Source organism: Microcebus murinus, chromosome 15, assembly GCF_040939455.1.
Source record: "Microcebus murinus isolate Inina chromosome 15, M.murinus_Inina_mat1.0, whole genome shotgun sequence".
NCBI lineage: Eukaryota > Metazoa > Chordata > Mammalia > Primates > Cheirogaleidae > Microcebus > Microcebus murinus.
In genome coordinates, this window is record NC_134118.1 from 27,314,682 (window position 1) to 27,340,133 (window position 25,452).

General features: G+C 33.2%; 1 protein-coding gene and 1 pseudogene across 5 annotated transcripts in view; one reads left to right on the forward strand and one right to left on the reverse strand.

Annotated features, from left to right (window-relative positions):
- MARCHF1 (membrane associated ring-CH-type finger 1) overlaps positions 1 to 25,452 on the forward strand; it is a 726,479-nt gene that overhangs the window by 115,423 nt on the left and 585,604 nt on the right. The gene's annotated exons all lie outside the window — the stretch shown is intronic.
- On the reverse strand, positions 5,879 to 6,524 carry LOC142876384 (serine/threonine/tyrosine-interacting protein pseudogene; annotated as a pseudogene).

Genomic DNA, 25,452 nt, shown 5'->3' on the forward strand with positions numbered 1-25,452 from the left:
GCTAACACCACAGCACTCCAGCCTGGGCAACAGAGTGAGACTGTCTCAATAAAAGGAAAATAAACTATCTCAGTTTCTCCATCTATTCTGAGGTTAGATGAGATAAGACAATTAATATGCTTAGTAATTGTTTGCTTTTATGGCTGACTCTTTTTTCCCTGAGTCCCTCCTTCCAAATTTTCCATTTTTGCTTTCCATTTCTGTCAATGGAATCTCCATCCAGTCATCAAATCATTATTTTGCAATTTGTTCTTTTCCTAGCTTCCCACATCAAATCCGTGAACTCCCATCAATCTTTTGTCCTTTTTATCCTAACTTTTTATGCTCTCAAGCGTCCTCAAACTGCGGCCTGTGGACCACATGCGGGTGTTTTTGCCCATTTGTTTTTTTTACTTCAAAATAAGATATGTGCAGTGTGCATAGGAATTTGTTCATAGGTTTTTTTTAAACTATAGTCTAGCCCTCCAACTGTCTGAGGGACAGTAAACTGGCCCCCAGTTTAAAAAGTTTGAAGACCCCTGTGTCTAGGTTAAGATCTAATTGCCTGGGTCATTTCATAGCTGACTTTTACTGTTCTCCCAGTCCCCAGCTCATCTTTAATTAGTTGTTATGCATTGCTAGGAAGAGCTTCCTGAAATATAGTTCTGTTGTGTCCTTCCCCTAATTTTCAAGGGATTCCCTAATACCTACAAAGTTGCTTTAGATTTAGGACCCTCAATACCAGGGTGTCTAGGTATCTCCTTGTCTCTTTACTATTCCTTTTGCAAATCTTTCCCTCCCCTCATACTAAGCTGCTCCAATTGCACATATACACCACACATTTTCCTATCTTAGTCTTTGTTTACGCTCCTGCCTGCCTCAGGGGCTCAGAATATCTTTCTCTTTGTGCCCACACAACCAAAATCAAACCCATATTTTAAAGATACAGCTCAGACCCTTCCTTTTCCCAGTGACCTCAAGTAATACAATCATTTCTTCACCTAAATCCCCACTTTGCCTTTATGTTTCACTACTTTTCGCCTTATACTAGTTACATGTCTTCTTTCCCCATTAGTCTTTAAGAGCCTTGATGGAATAATCTGTATCATCTTCATCTTGGTATCTATCCAATGGTTATAAATAAAACATTTCAATGAGAACTTCATAATTAATTATTTGTTGAATAAATAAATAGATATGTATTGATTTAATTATTACTGAAGTAGTTCTCAAGAGAATTCAGAAAACTTATGAGAATAGATTATAATGTAGTATATATTCTGTAAAATGAGAACAGACTCAACATTTGTCGTGCATTGCTTATAAAATGCTTTGAGATTCCAAGTGAATTCATTTTTATTGTTGTTTTGAATTTATGTTCAAAAGTACTAAGTCAGTTGCATCTTGTAAACTTTGGATTCAAATCAAAGATTTTAGAAACATTCATTTTGTTCCTTTTGCAAAATATTTTTTAAAATGTGACTTATTAAGCAACATAAATGCAATGGTATTTTCCACTCAGAAAAAAGCACATCACAGGAGAGGAAAGATTTTAATTGCTGATAATTTGATTCATGGACAGTATTTATTTCTGAGCAAATATATTATGGAACTGGGATTTCCCTGATTTTAGTGCTATACATATTTAATGGTATTTTGACTGGAACTTTCCTGATTTTAGTGCTATACATATTCAATGATATTTTAAAAGTCACTTAAATTCTTGACAACTTTCCTGAAAGATTCCTAACATTTTTAAACAAAGTAGGCTATGTGATTTTTTTTTTAAAGAGACAACAAACTGTTCAGAATTAGCTGTTCTTAAGGCATTTTTATGAGATACAGAAAAGGTTATAATAGCCAATATACTTAGCATTTGTTGTCTAACAGATGAACTTATGAATACTTATGAAAGTATTTGACAATATTTTTTAAAATATACTTTTCAGTGATTCATTAAGTCAAAATATATTCTGCTCTTTAAAAGGGAACATCTCTGTCGATCCTCCAAATATGATGTAATTTAAGCTTCTAATTAGTAGCTTTGCATTAGGCTCTTGCACAACATACATATTGCACATCCTTGGTTTTTCAGTTCCCAAGACCTACAGTTAGCCGTGTGTGTGTGTGTGTTTGTGTGTGCGGGTGTGTATGTAATTCTTAAATGTAACTGGTAATTCCTCTTTAATTTCCGTGAAATCATCATTTAATACTCTAATTTTAATTACCACTGGTTTTTGTAATGCTATTAATAATATATAGCTACTTCTTAAAATTTACTTTGTAAACTTTTTATATTTAAAAATGCTAAGAAACATTGAAAAGGCCTGAAAGCAAATAAAATTGAATTTTAGTCTCAGTGATTTAACCTACTTACTCATTTATTAATTCACCCACCCATATATTCAGCAAACACTTACTGAATTTTAGGCCCTAGAGAAGAAGTAAGGCTACTCAGAGACCTCAGACACTAAAGCTATACCCTACTTCTAAGTTAGAATCAAGAGGGAGAAGGATACTACACAAAACAGAGAACTTATTTATTGAACTAGGCAGGGAACGCCCTTTACATTCATGTTCTCACTTAAGTTTCATGAGAATATTAATAGGTATGAAGGTATTTTATACATACTTTGAAAAGTAAGACTTCCAGAGCTTATTACTTACCTAAAAGCAGCAGAACCCACACTAGAACACTGACAGATCCAGCTCTCCTTGTGCCATGACCTGTTGCCCTGTAGTCATCATGTTTCTTGTGTCTTGTCCCTTTCCTATGTTAAATGAAGGAGAGATTCTCATCTTTCCTACCCAGAAAAATATGCTAGGGTAAGATGAGATCATGTAATTGAAAGTATTTTAGGTTCTTTTGAAGAGTGATGTCATAAAATTGTAAGATACCATCATGGTATAGTGGTGGGTTTTATAAAGCCGTTATCTTTTCCTCTAAGTAAGGCACTTAAAATTCTGATAATATTAGCTTGTTCTCTGACAGCCCTTATAGTAGTATAGTATAAACTGTTCCAGAGTCTTTTGTAAAATGTGAAAGAACAACATCATAGTCATGGAATATAGAAGTTGATTACTGATACGAAACACCCATGTACTTGAAACAAACAAAAAGCTTTGTGATTAAATTTATAGTTTTTGGGTTTTTTGTTGTTAATATTGTTTCTAGTAAACTGGGCATAATGAGGGGGGAAATGTGTTTAACTTTATGTGAAAGAATAAACCTTGTGTTTGGCACTATTAAGGTTAATGTTCATTTGCTCTTTTGCCAATCTCATATGTAATTTCTGAATAAAATGCCAGCAGCAGCACTTGATAAATACTTTTGTCTGTGAAAAATATAAAGCATCCCTTTAAAGATCTATGTTTGGTTTATTTACATATTATAGTAAATTTATTATAAATTAAAAATTTCCTAGTCCTTATATAGAAAACAGTATAGTATTTTTTATCTTTTCTGCTTTTAATCCTGCTGTTTACAGGAAAAAATAAATATAAAGCAATAAGAAATTATTCATTTAAGCATGACATATTGTCACTAATATTTTCCATTTTTTGGATAATTGTTTTTCTGAAATTATGCAGTCAGTGTGGAAAAATTTCTATATTTAAACATGTACTTATCAATGCAAGAAATAGAGGAAGAAAATGCTTTCTACAAGATAATCATAGTATTCAATTAAGAATGCTTTCTTGCTATCAGAAAGGTTTTCATCATTATAAAATTAACATTAACGTCTGCAAAATTGCTAAGGAGGTCAAAGAAATGGAAGAAAGAACATGACATATGCACACATCCTTTAAAAAAATCTGTGAGGATTCAAGTTTTCAAGAGATGGTCTATTTTAGCATCAATGCTTACTTAAGATGTCATGGTTTCATTATTAGAAATGCTCATGGGCTCATCATAAGGTGGGTAATCAAAGTAAGTAGGCACAAGACATTTTCAAATTTTGTCAAAACCATTACTCTTTCTCAAAGCATATTTGAATTACCAGTAATGTGCTGCTCCCTACACACTGTGTAACCCAGCAGAAAATCAAAGATGTCAAGGATTGCCTAACTACAGTCGTGTCAAAACACATGACTGGTAAGATCTCTAGGGATGTACTTTTTCTACATAATATAGTTTTAAAAAAGTTATCAAGTACTTAAAGTGTCCAAATAAAAAATAGTCTACAGATAAATTTTTTAATTAAAAAAAGCTTTTACTGTATTACTCTATCATAGGGAGGAAAGCAAAGCAAGTAATCTGGTGTAATAGGTTACTTTGCATAGTTCTTCTTGGTACCAAGGGAGTGTATAGAAATCATGCCCATCAGTGAAGTACGTCAAGACAGGACTGAGAAAAGTGAGGAACAAAGGAGTTTTGTTTGTGCTACCCTAAAGTCATCAACTATAAAAAGTTAAAAACACTCGTCTCTTCCCTCATATTACACTTAAAATAACAAAAATGTTTTTTCTTAGAACAATTTTTATACATATAAATAAAAACATGGAGAACCAAAGATCCATAAAGTGATGTCACTAAAGAAAATTATGGGGAAAGTTTGGATTAACTGAATGCAAAGAACTGATTAAAATGCTAACTTAGAGTACATATAGTCTCCCACAATTCTCTCTTCCAATAAATGCATTTTTCAAAGAAAAGCTTCTGTCTGAGCCAGAACAATCTCACAGAATCATTAAGACAACAACAACAAAAAATGAAGTAAATGTGTTCCATATTCCAAATAATTTACTGAAGTTTCTTCAAGCCTCATACTTTCAGTTTAAACTAATTTATGGTTTAAAAAGAAATTACAGAAAAATATTAAGATCTTTTCACCATTCTACATATTAATTGAGAGGTCATGAGGATTTGATTATTATTATTATTATTATTTTTTTTTTTGATTATTATTATTTTTTTAATGACACAAGGCACTTTTCTTTTTTGGGCTTCATTTCAAAAAAATTATTGCTACATTGGTTTATTATGTTCTATTTGGACCAATTTTGGACAAAAGAAAAGAGCTGGGTAACTCTGAAAGGAACAAATACAACATTTGGCTTTTCAACACAAAAACACACACAAAGCAAAAAGGAAGTCACTTGAAAATCTAACACTATTCTTGTTTTTAAGCACTTAGAACTATAAAGCAAAACATGTCCCTTTTATCATTAAAACTTTGTGAGTTTTTTTCTATAGAATAAACAAATTAGGAACTTAATAGGAAAGAAAGCATTAATTAGACCATCTTTAAGTAGAGATAGTTGTTTAGTGTCATGATTCAAAAATCAATAAGGCATCAAGAAGTTTAAAAAACAAAATGATAATTAAGCTATTTACTTATACTATTACAAAAAAGAAATATGGAAGATTCCTACATTTTGTTAATGTTTCTGTAAGAGGGTACATCATAAAATTTAACTGTAAAATTATTTTTAAATGTAATGTATAGAACAACAAAAAAAGAATTTTTTAGTAAACCTCAGGAAATTCTTGTTATAAATCACCCAAACTTTATAAAACAAATCCCCCCAACTCGCATTTTGTCTAAAGTCATAACTTTATGTTATACAAATAAATTTCAAGTATGAAAAGTGCACTATTGCAATAATACCTCTTTGCAAGTCCAAAATTCTTGGTTAATAATAGAACTTGTAAAGTGTATTTTTTTTTTTAAGGAGTAAAACCATCAGTGCTATCTCTTGCATCTGTTGTAGAAGCCCAACATCTTAAAATGTTGCTCAACAAGTTGCAGAGAATCATGTCTGGAAGCAACATATAATTGAAAAGAAACGACTTGTGTTTTTACCATTTTACATTATTATTGTCTCCAGTATTTCCTCCTTCCCAAATAGAAATTCACACTCCATAATTTTGCTCTTCAGTCAGACATTCTTGCAGTCACCACTTTTGCGTGTTTCCAATATCATCATCTTCTTCATTTGTTCCTTTCAAACTGCCTGTGGTTCCAGAATGAACAGATAATGACCTTTCTGTCTGGAGTGGTGACATCATCTATATTGTTAATTTTGCTAGGTAGATGGCTTCATATTCCTGAAGCTGATGGACAAATCCAACATTAGAATTAATACAAAATCTTCTTTCTTGAACAGAAGTAAATGCATCTCTGTACTTCACTCCAAATGTTTCCATAATGTATGCAGTAACAAAGGCAGTGCTCCTGGAGATCTCTGCATTTCCATGCACAAGAACTTTTCCTCCAGTTTGTAAGCTTTCATCAATAAATTCTTTAGTTATAGGGGAAAAAGTATTATATTTTCAACTGGATTATCTGAAATTCCAAGACTCAATATCCAAATAATTGTTGAAAGTTTGGTTTAACAAAGTTTGCTTCAGTATTTTGTCATATGCATATTATATGGGTTAGTCCATATTTCTGTAGTATAGGTAGCTTGCTTTTCATAGCAGAAGAAGATGGGCCTAAGAACAATCCAGGTAAAATTTCCTGCATCTCTCCTGTCATATAGCAGGTCCACTCCTCAGCAGTGTCTTTGCACTGTGGAGGGGAAGAGAACTCCAGCTTCATTTTCTCTGTGGTCCCGGCCCACTGGCTGGTGGATGGGCTGGGAGGGTGTTGTCTGGCAGACCAGACCCTGGACCCTCAGCAGGCAGTGGTGGCAAAAGGAAGTAGGGCAGGTGGAGCAGGGGACTGACAGGGAGCAGGGTGCTTACAACTCACACACGCAGACTGGAGGGTCCCAGCGACCCCAGGGCTGCGAAGGCAACAGTGGGGAAGAGAAGGGAGTCTTATACCTGGCCGCCAACGCCACTGCTGTCTCCTCCCTAGAGTCCCCATGCCCCTCTGTCTATAGATAAAGTGTGAAAAACATTTTTGTTTAAAGTATAGTAATAGCTCAAGTATCTAGCATAGAGGCAGGAACTATTGAATAAATAAAATTAGACCTTCACCCAACCATAAGAGATGCTCCAGAGTTCTTGTAGCAAAAGCCAATGTGCTGCACTTCAATCATGACACATCCAGTTTGTCCCTCCCTCAGAGATGATTCACTTTTCTTTGGTACATGATTTAAATAGAACCTCAGGCCACAAATTATGAAGGATGCAGGAGAGCTTTAGTCATATATGCTAGATGAAAGTGTAAGCCCTGAGGAAGCTGAGGAGAAAAGGAGAAAAAACATCCCCATAATCAACAAATGCATAAGCTGAAAAACAATGGTAGTCCAGAGCTGTTCACTATACAGGTGAAAAGTGCAAAGAAGCCATCAGCCTTGAGACCTGGACTCTAGTAAAACAATGTAAGAAGTTTCCTCATCAGGGTGTCCGAAATTTCCAGACAAGGTCAAATATATTCTCTGCATTCATAAGAAATTATAGAAATATATGCATCAGACATTTTAGAAATATTTTCATCCAAAATGGCTTACTTTAAAAAAAAAAAGTTTTGACACTAACAGCAAATCCATTTACCCAGAAAAATAAGTTAGCAAATTCTACTAGAATTTGTTGATTAAGGCTTATTTTATATCTTTGTAAGTATACACTATTCCTTAAAGACATAATTTCCTTTGTTGTAGAAAATTCACTTGGTAACTCTTTTCTAGATTCAATCGTAATGTTGGTACTATAAAAATATCTTTCTTAGCCATATTTTGTTAAAGCCATAAAATGGGATAATGGAAAAATTTTATTTTTTACTTCTTACTTTTTAGGTGATATTTAACTTCATATCTACCCCCCTAATGAAAGATTAAACACATAAATAAATATAAATGTACTATATTAGTGATCAAAATGTAAAGCCATCAAGGGTTTACATTTATTCTCATTGAGGATTCGGTTCTTTCCTGTAAAGTCATGCAAATAGAATTTTGCATAATATTTGGTATGTAAGATGTAGAAAATGTCAGTATGAATAAGCCCAATCAATTGTTGATTTGATTTTCTAATAGATTTACATTTGTTTTTCTCTGTAGGCAGTCCTTTTCTATTTCAATATTTACTTTACCACTGGGGTAGAGAGGAATAGGGTCCCAAATGTACAGGTTTTCTGAATTTGCTTTTGAATTAAACTCAAGAGTTATGCATTCAATGGAAATAACTTTCAAGAAAAGGCTATGAAATCTCTAGTCTAAATATTGTAAATTACCAGTGTTTATATGGTAAAATAGTTTTAAAATAGTTTAAAATCTTAAATAGGTTCCATATGAGCTTCTACTTAAAGCTTACAATAGGGATCTTTTAGTAGTATTGCAGAATCACCAAATTATTTTTGTTCAATTTTTAAAAAATTTTAAAGTAAAAATAACTTCCTATCTATAAATCAACAGTTTTAAAATTTTTTGAATATACCTTAAAATATGTTACATGAATCAATTATTAATTGATTTTTTCCAACTTTCTTTTAGTACTTTGTTAATACTAGGTTGTATTTTAGTCTTTTTAAGAATACATCTTCTCGACCGAGTGTGGTGGCTCACGCCTGTAATCCCAGCACTCTGGGAGGCTGAGGCAGGTGGATCGTTTGAGCTCTGGAGTTCGAGACCAGCCTGAGCAAGAGTGAGACTGTTTCTACTTAAAAAAAAAGAGAGAAAGAAATTAGTTGGACATCTCTCTCTCTTTCTCTGTCTCTGTCTGTCTCTCTCTCTCTCTCTCTCTCTCTCTCTCTATATATATATATATATATGTATATAAAATTAGCCGGGCATGGTGGTGCATGCCTGTAGTCCCATCTAATCAGGAGGCTGAGGCAGGAAGATTGCTTGAGCCCAGGAGTTTGAGGTTGTTGTGAGCTAGGCTAATGCCATGGTACTTTAGCCTGGGCAACAGAGTGAGACTCTGTCTTAAAAAAAAATACATCTTCTTCAGTTAATTCTGTGTTTTTAATGCTAATAAAAACTCCATGCCTGAAATTTATAATTTTCATGTTGTGGTTGGCAACTTTAAAGCCTCTCTGTAGATTAAGCAGAAAGAAGCGTTGAGCTGCATTTGGGAGGTGTAAAAGCAAAAGAAGCCTTTTCTGAGCAGCCTTATTGTTTAAAAAGAGAAAAATAATTTAATAGAATAAAAAAGCAATATCAGAGTGTTTTTCAGTTAATAAGCAGAAGAATTATTTTGAAATTTTATGTTTCAGGCATGTTCATGTTTCTGAGTGTGTGTGTGTGTGCATGTACCAAGTCATGATATAAAATGCATTCCTATAGTGGGTTTTGGTCCAAACCTCCCTGGTCTTTATAAATGCCTACAGATAGTGGGAAAGGAGAAAAAAGGGAAACTATTACCAGAGAGAGAGAAGCAGCAACACAAAGCAACGTCAAGCAAGAAAAGCAAGATTTATGGAGTGGTCAAAAGTATCAAAAACTGGCAATAAGTGCTTCATGTTTAATTGAGATCTAGAGCAAAAACCATCAGGTTTGAGAAAACAGAAGTTTTTGGTGTCAGTGAAGAATGTAATTTTATAACAATTGGGTATTAGAGGGAATAACCAGATTTTTTAAAGAATTAGGGAAATGAAGTCATGTCATCACGTGTAAGTGATTTATTCCAGTATTTCAAAATAAAACAGAAAGAAAATGAATAATAGCTAAAGACATGGCATGGTCAAGGAAAAATTTGTTCAAAATAGTAAAAAGTTGAGTCTATTTGAAAGAGGATTTGGAAATTTGAAGAACCAAACAATCAATAAAAGGAGCAGAGTTATATATTGCTGAATACCAAGGTGGATTTTACTGTCATGCAGTTAACAGAGATAGACAATGACCAGTGAAGGGGAAGAAGACTCAGATCAGAGAATGTGTTGTTAGGAATAGATCAAATTAACAGTTTTTAGCGGTCAGAGAAAAATTATACTCTTTAGATTTCAAAACTACAATTTGCAATGTGTTCCAAATAGGGCATATCATTCATTTGGATTATGTATAATGATTTCTCATTATTTTCAGATTTTATATTTCCAAATTTACTTGCTAAAATTTGTTTATAATTCCAAAATTAATACTGTTGGTACTCCTGTCGTCATTCAGAGACATGGCAAAGTGGCAAAAATTTTTGTCTGGTGTACACATTCCTGGCTGAGGTTGAACAAGATAATGCTCTGCCTTCTTGTTTCAGCGCTCATGCTGTGAACAAGTGTGTTTTCTTGGCAATCTATTTAATGCCATGTTTTTCACATTTTTGTGCTTTTTGTTGGCGAATTTGCTGTTTAAAATGGCCCCCAAGTGTAGCACTGAAGTGCTGTCTGCTGTTCCTAAGCACAAGAAGGCTGTGATTTGTCTTACAGAAAAAAATACCTAGGCTAGGTAAGCTTTGTTCAGGCATGAACTATAGTGCTCTTGGCTGTGAATTTAATGTTAATGCTAATGAATCAATAATATATATTATATAACACGTATTTTAACAAAAACACACATAAAACAAAGTTATATATTGACTGATGGAAATGTTGCAACCTGATGCTTGTGGGACTTAACCTAGTATTTCTCCTAGAAGCAATGGCTCAATATTTGCTAATTCAGTGTTCACAGTGACTTTATAGAGCATAAACTACTGCAAATGGCAAGAATTGTGTCTTTGCTTGCATTGCTTGTTATGATTTGCAATTAAAATAAGCTTAGTACTGAAATTTCAGAATGCTCAAAACATCAGGAAGATCCTACTCCTGTGGGCATTGCTTCCTACTTATCAGGGAACAATAAATACATAAAAATAGAACACACACACTTATGCAATGCTGCTTCCCCTCATGTAAAGGGTCAGGATATGAACTGGAGGCAAAAAGAACTTGTGAGTCTTCTTTATGCCAAATTTTGCATATAATTGGGCCTCTTCCCTAATAGTTTCTATAGTTTTATTGAAGAAAGAAGAGCAGAAAAGATATTAAATTTATCGGAGAAGGTATGAATCCTTAGCACTTATAATGAAAGGAGAAAAATAATATAACTAAATATCAATATTAGTTTAGCTTTAATAATTTTCATTAAATGTATGTACTTTTGTAATGGATCAAATGCTTTAGAACTAATATGAAGTAAAAATGCAATTTTCTAAAGAATAGTAGAAAATTTTATATACTTTTGTTACATAGCACCATCAAGGATTTGGAATATGAGATACAGGGAAATAGAGACTATCCCCATAGTGTCCTTTTGTGTAAAGACAGGAAATAAGTTCGATATAATCAAGAATATTTTCTTGGAAATAATAAGTTGGATATATTGAAAAAATATTTCCTTGGAAAGTTTACAATTGCCTGTCAGGAGAAAGTGCTTTGGGAGAGAGAAAGCACAGGCCCAGGGCAAAATTTTTAGGGAACAATCTTACCATTTAATGCATGTGAGGAGAAAGCTGTAAAAGAAGAGAAATCAGAACCAAATTGTAGCAGGAAAAATGGAGAATAAAGTGTTACAAAAGTATGGATACTTCAGCTTGATTTAAGCTGTAATAAACTTATTTGGTATGAAATCACTTTTTTCCTCTTTATCAGGTCCCAGCAAAGACTATCTGAATCTGTTTAACTCAATAACACTGCTGAGTAGAAATTCAGTTGCTAAAGTAAATGTGGATTGTGGTAAGGGTAGTTTAACTGGAAACCTTTTTCATTTTATCTGCTTATGCCCAAAATCTTTTTAAAAGTTTTGTATCTGTCTTTGATTTAAGATCTTATGGTGCCTCAAAATCACATCATTTTCATTGTATATTTCTGTGGATTTAAGAGATTAAGGAGAATTAGTTCTGATACCAGGGTATAACTTGAAAAAGCTTATCCCTAGTAAATCCGTTATAAAATTTCATCATCTTTATCTTTGACTGGTCCCCTTAGAAGTGCATTAAAGTAATGCATTTTGTGAAGTAAAGATGGACAAGTAGGCTGAAACCTGCATTGGTCATTTATTCTATCATAGAAGTGTCAATAAATTAATTTCACTGGATAAAATAAGGTAATAGATTAAAGGTTTTCTGGTTGTTTTATGACCATATCTTCTTCAATAATGTTTGGAATTTCTGGCAAAATAAATGGTAGAAAAGATACATATGTATTGTATTATATCTTTGTAGGCATGACCATAAATAGTCATTGAATAGCAATTATTTATCATGTACATATATAAGTCTGTATGACTTTAGAAAGAGGTTTCAGAAGATTGTCAAATTAAATATTTTTCTCTTGTTTATCTAGATATTAATAACTTGTGCTTGTTAAACCATTCTATAGCATCCAGAAGGTTATTATTGTTCTTTGTAGTAATTTTAGGTAGGTGGCAACTCCAGTGTGATTTTCCCAGAGGTTCTCTAGTTCATCTTATTCAAAATGTCAAAATAGAACTCAATTGGTATAGCTAATCCAGAAATAAATTATGGATAAGCATAAATTCTCATTTTAAAACATATTTCAGGAATAATTTACCATTTGATTTGAACTTCAATTTATAATATTGATGGTGACATCAAAGTTATAAGAAAAACTTCACTTTCTTTTTTTTTTTTTTTTTGAGTCAGTGTCTCACTCTGTTGCCGTGGTGTCAACCTAGCTCACAGCAACCTCAAACTCCTGGGCTCAAGTGATCTTATTGCCTCAGCCTGCCAAGTAGCTAGAACTGCAGGCATGCACCACCATGCGTGGCTAATTTTTTAATATATTTTTAGTTGGCCAATTAATGTCTTTCTATTTTTTAGTAGAGACGGGGTCTAGTTCTTGCTCAGCCTGGTTTCAAACTCCTGACTGGAGTGATCCGCCTCAACCTCCTGGAGTGCTAGGATTACAGGCTTGAGCCACTGTGCCCTGCCCAACACTTCACTTTCTTATAAATTAAAATATTTTAGATTGACTTTATAGAGATACATTTAGATTTTATGTTATTATTTTCTCTTTTGGTTGTGATGACCTTCTTGGTATGTCCTTCTTTCACCAAATTATTTACCTGATTTAATTTCCAAACATGAAGGAGACCTCTATTTTTCTACAGATTAAACTGACCATGGAGGTAATATCTCAGGATCTTTGCTGGGCTAATGACAGAGAAAAAGGGCCATCTTGGAGAGACAGGACCTACAATTTCTAGCCTAGTATGGAGAGAATCTGCTTAAAGGCATGAACGTCATCCATAGCCACCAAGCCTATCTCATGAGTTCAGTCATGAGAGATAAACAAAGCTAGGCTCTGATGATGTAAGAAGGGAGAGGAATAGAAAAGTCAAGCCATTAGCCATGCAGACGAATTTTATTTGGTGGCAATATCCTTCACCCTACCTTGTAACTAAAGACAAGTTCTGGGGATATGGGGTATTGAGAAAAAAATGGCAGGGCCTTATACTCAAAGCAATTATGTCAGTGGGCAGGTTAATAAGACAGCAATTCCAGAATAGTGAGCAAGACTAATATCGGGTTATAAGTACTTTTGAACAGTAGGGATGATGTTTATGACATAAAGAGAAATCCAGTTATGAGAGTTATACCCCAAACTAAGAGTTGAGAGAGTAGACCTGCTGATATAATTTATTCATTTATTCAACAAATACTCGCAGCGATAATATTAAGTATCAAATACTGTGTTATGATTCTGAGTCCAAAAGTATTACTTTTTAGATGCTTAAAAACCCTCTTATGTAATTCTAGGATTACTTCTAAAATAGAGCTGAGCTTGTAAATGGGCTTCCAGGGAGAGTTTTGCACAGGTATGGATAACAAGAGCCTGGAAAAGATTGACACTCACAGTGCTGAAAGAAATTCAGGTTAACAATTGAAGATTTGAAAAATGGGCAGTAATACAGCACAAACATACATGTGTTTCTGTGTGTGTGCATATGTGCTTATGTAGCTATTATTACATCTTATGCTGAAATTGAAGACACAGGTAGAGTTGTATGTATGTAAGTTTTCTTAAACCTAAATATTCTTTGACCAGCCAAGCAAAGGATAATCTATGTTACTGTCACAATTCAATATAACATATGGAAACTATTTTTGATATGATACCACCCAAGGTTTAGATTTTTAATTTGATACATTAAACATATTATTCATGGCTTAAAGGAATAACCCACATGTAAAATACATTATTATTAAAGAAACTGTAAATCAGTTTAGTGGCCGCATATAGGCCAAGGGTGAGTTTATGTTTTAGAAATAGTACCTTTAACCTTCAAGATATGAGAGACAGGAAATTGTGTTTTTGATTAGTGGTTATTATTCTTTGCTTTTAATGTTCCTGTGCCTGTCATTGTCTTATATACTTCATTGTCATCATATAAGATGTTATATTCATATATTATTTTGTCATTATGTGTCTGTGTGTATATGATATAGCTTTATAAACACAAAAATACCTAAGTAGATCCAGCTAGAGTCCCAGTAATAATATTAATATTTAAGTATTATAAGGAATCTTTGCTGTTTTATAGCAATGGGCATAAATGTAGTATGATGACTCTTTATATTAGCCTTCAAAAATTAGAAATCATTTTTGTCTGGCATTCCAGTGAAGACAGTGATTAGAACTAAAAAATGATGAATGAAAATAATGTTGCTTGATTAAAATTAGGTTTCACTAAAATTAGTACTGACTTGCTCTTTGTGAACTAATCAGGCTTGCCATGTGAGTGGTTGCTTTCTTTTCTTTAGAATAGTTTGTATGCAAATGAAATAACATGATGGCTTAATTCCAAAATTTCTCACTGGTCAATCATCCTATTAAACATTTTATAATATCTTTATATGATTCAACTCAAGACATCTATTGATGATATGACTAGGGGTAATTCAGTCGTTTTCACTGCAATTATAGCATATAAGTTGTCCATAATTAGTCATAAGGGCCTGAAAGTAGAATTGCTTATAGATTTAAGAACTTATTTTTTTTGTCAGAATTTATTACTTACCATTATGAGCCTGACTTTTAACATTAGAGATTTTGGGAAAAGTATATAATAGAAGAAACACATTCTGTGGATAGTTTAATGTTAGGTATTTATATGTAATTTGGGCTGAGAGCCAGGAGTAAAAGGACAGTATGGTCTAAAGCCATGAATTTTGATTTCCAGCTCTTAGTTCTCCACTGCATAACGAAATATCTATATTCATTTATAACGCTTTAATTCTGTTCTCCCACTTAGGATTGTGTGTGTCAAGTACTTCCAAGTGTCCTTTTCACACATCTCTGCTAAAATTAAAAGATGACATGTTAACTGTTCCAAAATTTGAACAATTCATATGCTAGATTTGTTCTATTTTGATCCAGATTGTGGAAGTATGTCCAAGGGGAAATGGAGATTAAATCAGAAATCAAGCAGGAGGGAGTGGAGAGGAGGGGATGGGTAAAATCACACCTAACGGGTACAATGCACATTATCTGGGGGATGGGCACACTTGTAACTTTGTCTCAAATGGTACAAAAGCAATTTATGGAACCAAAATATTTGTGCCCCTGTAATATTTGGAAATTAAAAAAAACATGAGAACACACATAAAATAAAATGCTGTACAGTAAAAATAAATAAATAAAGTTACTTTTTTACCTTCAAAAAAAAATCTACCAAAAATCTAACAATTGGAGTTTCTAAATTTTAGCATGCTATTAAAAAATAAATTGGTCATTTCTCCATCTATGGAGTTATTAAAAAAGAAACCATATTATGCTATGTCAGGAATACTGTGGGAGAGATTTCTGTGGGAAGTCAGATGGGGTGACTTGTACTATTCTTCCACCTCAAAACATTTTACTATTTTTTCTCTTTTTTTTAAAAAAAATATGCTTATGCTTTTCTTTGTTCACCAGAACAATATAGAATAAGTGATAGAGACAAAATTTAAACAGAATTTGACAACTGAAGAAAAGACATCAGTTCTTTTTGTGCCTGACTTTAAGTCACTCAGAGAATTCTGGGAGTTGTAAGGACAAAGTAGGATTACTTGAGCATTTGTGTTATGTTTTTGCATATCTATTGTTCCTAGATTTCTTTGTTCCTAAGTAGCCAGGCTTTTAGGAATAGGATCATTTTGATATTCTGAGGATTAAGAAATTTCAATACTAAGTTTGTTTGAATTAACACTTCATTATTGTCTCCCAAATCAGTACATTGCACAATAAAAGCAAATACACATTTTAACTTTACCAAAAATAATAATAATAGTTGTATGTGTTAGTTATTCATTGGGGCTTAACAGATTACTTCCAAATTTAGCAACTTAATACAACTCAGGAGTGACTGTTAAGGCCTTTGCTGCAACTGTAGTCAGGTTGTCAGCCTGGAGATAGATAGTAGGATGGTGGTTACCTGAGGCTGGGAAATTTTGGAGGAGGAGGACATGAGGAGAGGTTGGTTAATGGGTGCAAAAATACAGTTAGAAGGAATGAGTTTTAGTGTTTGATACGACAGTAGGGTGACCACAGTTAATAATAATTTATTGTGTATTTATTTCAAAAAGCTACAAGAGAAGAATTGAAATGTTCCCAAATAAAAGATAAATGTTTGAGGTGATGGATATCCCTGTTATCCAGATTTGATCATTACACATTGTATACACACATGAAAATATTACATGTACTCCATAAATATGTACAACTTTGATATATCAATAAAAGAAGATGTTAGCCATGGACTGCAACCATCTGGAGGCTTAACGGGAGCTGAGAGCTCCCATTTCAAAAAAGACCACTCATGTGGCTGTTGGCCCAAGACCTCAGTTCCTAGTCCTGTGGCTTTTCCACAGTGCTGCTTATAACATGGTAATTAACTCTCCCTGGAATGAGTGATTCAAAGAGAGAGCATACAAAGGAAGCCACAAATCTGCCTTTTATAATCTGGTCTCTGAAATTACAACCAGCCTTTTCCACCTTTTCCTCTTCATCATTAAAAGCAATACCCCAAGTTTAGTCCACACTCAAGGTAGGGTACTCAGGCTTTGCCCCTTGAAGGGAGATGTATCAAAAAATGTGTGGACATTTTAAAACTGCCAGATAGCACCACTGTGGATAATAGCTACCACACAGTGACACCTTAGTGACTGTTCTCTTTAAGCACAAGGCTGGGTCTATGTAACTTTTCTTTTTACTTCAAATTTTCCTGGATGCACATGGATGCCCTCACCTTAGGATATACTTATAAAGCTGTGGGATCCTTCTTTCCCTTTGTTTCTCTTACTGTCCTGATGTAAATATCATTTTTAATCTATTGATCTCATTATAACCTATAATGTGATCTTCTTTTGTGTATTACTCTGTCTTCTTTCCCCCTCTTTATGTTTTCCCAGTGCTGGGCAACGGCATCACTGCCTCTTCTGTTGGCTGTAGTAAGTTGGGAACATGGCTTTATTCCAGAACCCATTTTAGAGTGCTCAAGCCAGTATTATACTTGCAGCTTTAATTGTACATACATATCTTGGGGGAAGCCTAAAAAGAATTATATGGGTCTATATGCAAGTAGTTAAAAACATATAAAATATGTATAAAATAAGTATAAATGCATTGATATAAACACAAACAAAAGAATTACTGGTCATCTGCTATGTTCCAGATAATGTTCTAAACAGATAAAAGGCTAGTTAAAAGGGAAGACAGGAATGGATTCTAGGGAGTAGATAAAAATGTATACAAGGAGATAGTAAGTTGTAGTAAATGGAAAAGTTACTATTTCTCATTTTCATATATTCTGGCAATAGTTTTACTTTTTAAAGATATATTCAAGTTTACTTAAAAGCATATACTGTAAATCATATACCTGTCATACTCACAACAGGCTGGTAATTCCACTGAGTCCATGTCGACATCGACAGCATTGAATAGTACTAGTGTTAACCTTCGCTTGCCTGGGCAAATCTAAGTCAAAATCTCTCAAAGAATGGTGCTCTCCAACTTCATATGTGGAGTTTCCCAAACGTACAGATGCGTGGTCCACATGTCACAATTTCTGGTTCAGATGAGTGGTGGTGGTCTGTCATTTTGAAAATGTCTACTTATGATTTTGATGGACACCTTAACTTGAGAATCACTGGCCTAAGCAGAAGAGAAGGGCAAAAGGGAAAGAAAAAATAGGGAGAATATAATGAAAAAGAAAGACAATAAATACAAGATCATAAATGGTGAAGGTGAGTTGAGTGCATAAAATGCATTATGTAATAGTTGATTGTGTACCTAACCATTAATTGTGTAAAATTCCTGCTGAAGCTGCAATTTCTTGATATACTAACCATATTGCCATCAGTTACCTCCCCCTACTAGGTGGAATGACTTTGAAATTTACTCAGGCTAAGGAAACATTGAAAACACAAAATAATAGTTATGCTTAAATTGTGAAATGCATTAAAACCATTAACAAATATTTCAAGTGTTCAGGCCTGATAAACTTGGTGAAGAATTAGAGGTATGTTTAATTTATACTGTCAAACTATTTTTCAATATGGCTGTACCACTTTGCATTCCCACTAGTAATGAATGACAGTTCTAGGTGCTTCACCTCACCTGTACTTGGTTTTGTATGCTGACAAAACCAAGTGCAGGTGAGATAACTAAATATACATAAATATATTTATATATTAAAAATATAATATATTATATATTAAATTTCAGCCATTCTAGTATAAATGTAGTGGAAAATACAAAAACTTGTATAACTCACAGGAAGCATGGTAGCATTTCTTCCTAGTTATACAAGGCACACTCTGTCATTTGATCTTTAATACACAGTAGGATGACCTAGAGGGAAAAATTAAGTCAAAGTTACTAGTCACAGTGCATTTTTCCATGGCTTTTCCATGTTTACCACTTTCAATTTCAGTTATGCAAAACAAAACCAAAAAACCAAAAAAACCAAAACCCTTCTTAAGAAGATATCAATATATATCAATGTTGTCATAAGACATCAGGTAATTTGGATATCATGGGCAAATAGAAATAGGCAGTGGGTGATCTTACCTGGATTTTTATAATTATATGCCATTTGATTTTACAAAATTTCTCTCAGAAACATATTGACAAAAGAGAATACATTTAGGACAAAAAATAATCTATTCAGTGAACAAATATTTCTTAAATGTCTACTTTATAAAAGACATTTCTTGAGTGCTGCTACAGACACAAAATAGAATGTAATTTGGTACAGGCAGGGTAAGGTAATTACACAATTATCTCTGGTCCAAAGTAGATTGTGGAATGTACTGTGAGAGACATACACTGTAGAGCCCTGGAGCTGGGAAGCAGAGTAAAAACATCTGTTAGGGGGAATTAGGGAAGTCTTAGTGACAACAAAGAAACCAGTTCGGTACTAAAGAATGCATTAGAGTCTGTCTGTTTGTTTGTTTTATTTTTATTTTTAATTATAAAATTAATAAGTTTTGAAAATTCAGATGCTTACAAAAGATTTAAAAAATTACCTAAACTTCCAATACCCGAAAATACCATAATTAACACTGGATATCTTTCATTTCAACCTTTCTTTGTATTGCTTTATATATTTGAGAAACTAGTTTGCATATAATTTTATAGGCAACTTTTTAAAGTTAATATCATATTACTTAAAAAATACATGACTTAGAATTATACCATATTTAAAACATTCTTTATAACCCTAATGTTAATGGTTGTCTGTCCACGGTTCTAAATCACTGTAGCCCTATTTTATAGGACACTTAAGTAATGTCTTAGGTTTTGCTATTGTAAGTTACATATTGAACACCCTTTCATACAAAGCCCTTTTCTATATTTCAGATTTTCTTAGAATAGGTTATTAGGGAAGAGGTACCCAAGTAAAATTTGTAAATGTTTTTCATGCTAGTGATACACAGGTAGATGGTAGAAGTGGGGGTAGAGTTATTTAAAAAAAATGAGAAGAGCATAAAACTAAATCTAGCACATATATGTAGAGAGTATCTAGTTCTTCATTTTGATTATAGGATAGTGTATATGGAAAGATGCTATAAAACACAATACTAGGAACGTCCTGAGGCAAGACTAAAATTTCCTGGACTGGAATAATAGTTTCTTTGTATGTTAGTAGGTATGAGTGCTCTGGGTGCAAATAAATTTAAAAATTTAACAAGTGAACACATTAATCAAATTTAAATAGGTTTTAATGAGAATTTGCAAAGCTTTTTAATATGTTAATGAGAATGACTATTCTCTAAAAGGAAACTATACTATATAGGGTTTCCTAGACATATTTTACTAAGGAACCCTTTTTGAAAGCACAGGGTTAGTATTTCATGAAACACACTTTGGAAAATAGTAGCAAGGATTTGATTTTGAACTCAGAATTTGAACTCAGTTTGATAGGCATGAAAATCACCCAGGAGACCAGGCCTAAAACATTGGACCTAGAACACATAAATATATTGGTTAAAGAATGAAGGCAATCTATATTTTTTACTTGCTTCTCCAGTGAGTTTGTTATTGCGCTCATTATTCAACCTTTGAACTTCCTGGCGCCTTTTGAAGAAAGGCTGACGTCTTCAAAATTTGCTAATAACAGGCACAATTGTCACCATATATTTATATTTGCATGATAGCTTCTCTCTTCACTCTTCTGGTGAATTCAGAATGAAGCTGCTGTCATTTGGTGTTTCTAAAACTTTATTATTAGTTCAATTCCACAACATTTCCTTTGAGGTCTTCCCTCAAATATCCTCACATACTTTATTATTCCTTGTGTTAACTAATGCGTAGTTTATACCTTCCATCAACTTCTGCCCTTGAAGTAGTGTAACACATTCATAAACACCAAACAATCATCATTCATCATTTGTAAAACTACCATGAAAATCTATCCTCACTGTTTTTGATTAGTCTTAGACATTTGTTATAAATGAAGTCCTTTTCTCTCTCCCCTTACTCTGTTTCTTTCTTTCTTATTCCCTTCCTCCCTCCTTTTATTTTTCTCTCCCCTTCCCTTTCTCTCTCTGTTTTTACTATTTGGCAGACTCTGTAGAACTGCCTATAAAAAGATTACTTATGAAAATTTGGGCAAAATACATCTTGTTAGCAAAAAGAACTTATCATTTCTGTTATCACTACAAGTTTACCCTAGTAAGCCCTTACTCTCTTTACAAAATTATTTTTCTTAGATCCAGTCTGCCTGCCTTCTTGCTATACACAAAACACATATTTCTTTCATACACCTGAAGTCACCTTTATTTGTGATGCCTTTTTAAAATATTTCCTGTAAATTAATTTCTGCATGCACATAAAACATAAGAAACATTATCAAAATGAACAGGAAGGCAGAAGGAAATAAAAAGACACGTTGATTTAAAAATCTAAAATGCTAAAAATATCAACTGCTATTCTAATAAAATAAAGGTGTTGACAGGTGGTATTCAAGTACATTTTTTTTTTTACTAAAATGACGACTAAATTCACATTTACTCTTCTAAAGAAAATATAACAATAAAGTATATCTGCCTAATATATTGAATTAATTTGAAAGGTACTTTCATAAAATTTCAATTCTTCTAGCTTATTCAATTATAGAGCCAATTTCTGGAGGATGTTTATAACAGGCACCAACTGTGGTCTTCTCATCATCTTGGCACACCAGGTCCATTTTTTCTTCACTACCTCAATGCTAATTTCTTTAGGTACTGGCAGGCATCCCTTGAGCTCAAGAAATGTAGTTCAGGGCATAACTATAATTGATCCAAACCAGGATGTTAAGCTCATTCTCCTGAGCCAGCAAGTAGTCTGGAGTGGACATGGGACCAATTTTTGACCCTTCACCCTTTCTTTCTTCTTTCCACTTGGAACACTGATGTTTCAAAGTGCAGTAAGCAGCAGTCTTATGACCCAGGCAGCATGTGAGAGTATAAAAATCAACAAAATATTGATGGTGAAGGAAAAAGAGAAAAAGAGCCTATATTTCTGAAAGTATCACTAAGCATCTGTACCATCCCTGCATTTCTACCTCCAAATGTCTGTTTGTGTAAGAAAAACAAACCATTATTTGTTTAAGTCACTATAGACAGATTGTTTTTCTTTTGTTGTCAACTAAAATCATTTCTGATGGATTCACTTTTGATGTTATTTTTTTTTAAATATTTATCTTTTACATGAATGTAAGGGACTCTGAAAATTAAGTTAATTATGTTTTTATGAATTTTGTTTTCTACTCTTCTTTCAGATCTCAGTTGTCCTCTCTGATTATTTTAGCTCTTCCACTATTGTAGTAGGCATTTCTCCTTATCAGAGTTGTAATTTTAATGTTATTTGTATAATTTCTCATTTAATGTCTGGTTTTTCCATTAGGTATCTGCCACCTCTAATGTTTTGAATATTGGAACACAAGCTATTTCATTATGTTTGCTCTAACTTATAAATTTAACATAATAATATACAGATTCATTCCCACACATTCTCAGGAATGGTTTCAGTGTAGAGGTGATGTTCTTATTGTCAACAATTCTTCAACAACTTCATAGACTAGTTTAATACACCCTAAATTTAGTGCACAAAATGTGTTAGTGCCCATTGGTGTGTGTCTAAAATTATGAAATACATATTTTAAAAGTTAAAACCAATTCTGAAAGGAATGAGAGGTTCTATCCTCCTTTCTTTCTTTTCACTAAGACTTCACTAGAATGAAGAGCAGAACAAACAAATAAAAATGTTTTGAGGCAGGGAAAGAAAATTGCCTAACATGACCCTAAAGTATAATATTCAATGTCCACTTCTGTTTTAGTTTTGTTAGACAAATAGACTTTATTTTTAATAACTGACATATAGGAATGAGAAAGTATAATTTTCAAAAAAGTTTTTAACATTTTGCAGAAAGTATAATTTCCAAAAAAGTGAAAAAAATCTCATGGAAATACAAGATGATGGCTATTTTATTCAAATCTTTAATTAGGTAGGGATAGATAAGATTATAAACCTGATTTCAAGTGCATTTGGGAAACAGGGATTTAAATAGTTTATTTGGAAAGGCATTAAAAATGTTGTATTAAAATGTCTAGGTTAGGTACATACAAAGTGGATTATTGTTTTACAAGGCAATAAAACCATTTGGGAATATCTTCTCTACTGGACGGAAGGTAGCTTAACATGTAAGTTCACAGTGTCTGGGTAAGGGCTGTAGTTATGTAGCACATGGCAAAGTCAAACACAGGCATATTCTCTTAGAGATAGTCTTGAGTAAGTCTTGAGTGGGTTTTTAAAGTATATCCTGGTGTAACATTGAAAGAACATATTACCCACAATTTTTTGGTTCTTTTTATAAATTTTAATTAAATTTTAAGAGGGTTAATCAGAGTCACTCTACAGTTAATACCTTTAAAAATGTATAGAGGTACTGAATTTTTAAATAGCTCCCTTCCAGGCTGGCAGCTGTTGCTTTCAGTATCATTTTAGTGTTACGAAGGCAGAGACCACCCCTTACTTTGTGTTAACATTTCATAAGTGAGATTGGGTTGAAATATTGAATGATCCATCTCTCAGAATTTCATAAAATGAGAAACTGGATCAACATAAATGTTGGAATCAAGTTTTATATTATAATTGATTCTTCATTGCTATAATTTAAATGATATACATTTTTTCTGTCATATATTACTGCATTGAATAAAAATTCATTGGAATGTCATAGGTTTTGGACTACAGGTAAAAAGTACATTTGAATTTTAAAACTGATTTTGAAAATGAGAGAAGAAACACCCGGTAAGTGCAGAAAGACAGGTATCATTTTGCTTATTAATGAAGCTTTTATTTTTGAGCCATCTTATTGTTCTTTAGCCACTAATAGTAATAACTATATGACTAAATATTTAATTGTAATATTGGTCTTCTGCAGGACTAAGAGTGACCATATACTTCAACACCATCATAACCTTCTCAATGAATGCCCAAACTGATAAAGCTGCTAGGAACACTCACATACAGGTTTCTTCACAAAAATGCACATCTCTTGTGAAACAAAGCTAAGTTTGTACTTCTCAAGAAAGAACTAAGTGGTAGAAAATTATGGAATGAAGTAATGGCTTTGGTAACCCAAATCAGTACTGTGTACATAATCCTAAGTATTGCAGGCTCCCAGGGGCTCTTTTACATTACTAGCTACGCAAAATGGCCCAGGCCCAATTTCTTGCAAGGATTCCCTACAGGTTGTCTGTCGTCACTTCCTCTACCAAAGCCTCGTTATGGCTCACTGTTTCACTTCATGTGCCTACTACCCTTTCACCCCCCTCTTCCTTTATTCTCCATCCTCATTGATTGAGGGTAATACAGAAATGACAGCACAGAAAATAGCAAAAACATTGCTTAAATTTGAATATTCAACACTACAATTCTTAGACTTTTATGGCCCTTCCTCAATGTACAAAAATAATTTTTTACTATATATTTCCAGGAAGATCTCTCCATTATCTCCAGAAACTTCTCTGTGGTTTTACTCTTATTTGAATACCAAGTACTTATTTCCCCCTTCCCAACCTCCCATCCCAAAAGTTATAATTTTATTTGCCTTATTATTCAGGGAAGTTTAATACATTGTTTAAATTTTTTTTCATAAAATTTTTGATTGTCCAGTGAGCTTTGCCTTTTTCAGCAAACAAAGCAAAACAACATAAAACTCCTTAAAATATATTCTTAAAGAAAAACATTTCAGATGAAATATTTAGAAATAGTTCCCCTTCACTAGCTAGCAAAAGCTAGGTAGGCATCTTTTTTTCTTTTTAAATAATAAGGTTATAGTTTTCCTTTTATAAAAGTATACCTCCACTAAAAACCCTTCTTAACGCTCTTAGGGTGAGGGCAATTCCCCAGGCTATTCTGTGGAAGTTTTCTCATCATGTATGCAAAAAGAACAGGAGCACTATGAGTGAGCCCATCTTTCAGGTTTCAGTTTGGCTTCTCAGACATGGATGTATTATGGTGCTCAGAAATCTGCTCTTCACTCTTGGATGGCAACTATTTCAATAGACCTTGTAAATGGCCGGGGACAGACATAATGTGCTCCTGGGTCAAAAACAGCACATCACTGCTGGCATCTGGCAGTCTTTATCGCTGAAAATGCTGTAAGTCATTCATGGAGCACCATCTTTATTTATGTGAGTGTGATTCTTTAAAAATCACTCTTTTTAAAAAAAAATCATTTTCCTCTTCTAATAGACTATCCTCAATCCTTAATAATACTACCTGGTGCTTTCCCCCAAGTCTTATATAAAACGTTTAGCTTTTGATGAATGGATGAATGAATAAATACACAGATCCAATTTTTGTTTGTTTGTTTAACCATATCTCAAAACTTTTACCTTTAGTTGAAATCTTATTTTACTCCAAGCCAAATCAATGAAAGCCTACATAAGAATCTCAGCTAGTTGGATATAAGCAAGTGATACTTATTCAAAAATTGTGTTTGGACACTCTCTGCTCTGATTAAATGAAGATAACAAGAAAATAGTAATCATAAATGAATTATAATTTAGTAATAATATTTAGTCTGGGATAGCTAAATTTTTCTCAACAACAAAATAGAATTATTAGCAAGCAATTGAAACATTGATAAATTGTAATCTTTAAGAAA